This window comes from Otolemur garnettii, unplaced genomic scaffold (assembly GCF_000181295.1).
Source record: "Otolemur garnettii isolate 467f Iridium unplaced genomic scaffold, OtoGar3 scaffold00129, whole genome shotgun sequence".
Lineage (NCBI taxonomy): Eukaryota > Metazoa > Chordata > Mammalia > Primates > Galagidae > Otolemur > Otolemur garnettii.
The window spans coordinates 1,623,718-1,624,789 of record NW_003852524.1 but is presented as its reverse complement, the minus strand read 5'-3'; positions in this window follow the sequence as shown (position 1 = coordinate 1,624,789).

The window sequence follows — 1,072 nt, the reverse complement described above, 5'->3', positions numbered from 1 at the left end:
GAATATATAGTAACAGATTCTACTGAAAAATTAGGTGTTTTCTGTACCAAGTATGTATCCTGATTCAGATCTTTTCAATTAATTAATTAATGCATCATCCTATTTCATAAAAAGTACGGCACTTATTTGAATGTATATATGGGATACTCATACTATTTTCCAAACATATTATAGATGAGTATCTTATACATTCAGAAGGCTTTTGCTAGACTCCTTTTTAACTTTGAAAAATTAGATTTTAATGTAATCTGTTTTTTAAAAAAGTAATAATTATAAAACTTAGTGTGATCTTTCAACAATCCAAGGTTTAGGTTCACAGTTTTCTTCTACGTAGTACGTAGTATAGGAAAAAATGCAATATATTTTTTTCTCACAAGATATGTAACCACTTGTAGTATTTGTGGGTGGTTTTTAGTGATAAGATCAGAACATTTTTCTGTAAACCAAATGACTATCAGATAACATGTCTGCATGCTTAAAAAGATTACAACTGAAAGAACATAATTTCTTCTCAGAAAACTAGATTGGGACGCATATTTTGTATGCATCTTATTATCTGTAAAGATGTAATTACCTATTAAGTGGTTGGAATTCATTCTGTGGGTCCCAATAAACAAGAAAACAACAAATGGAAGTTTTATCACATTATGCATTCAGATATCTGATAGTGGCAAGGTTTATAGTGCTAGGAACATAGTGAATGAATTTTATAACAAATTTAGAAAAATCACAGAATATGAAAATATCATCCACCATTAGTGAGTAGAGAAGTTCCAAATGCATTAATAAATGAATACTTTTTATGGCCAAGATTTGAATAACATATAACACAGTAGGCCTGGTAAGTTTTTTTAATGTTATGAAAACATGTATTTGTCCATAAAATAGCGAAGAATTACATATTTATTAAATATGTAATTTAATGTACATTTTTTTAATGTACATTTTATGTAAACATTTAATAAACACAGAAGATATCATTTGTGTAAGAGATGAAAACAAAATTAAATCTATATACAAACACATAGACACACACTTATGGAGATATACACACATATCTCTGTATGTGTCT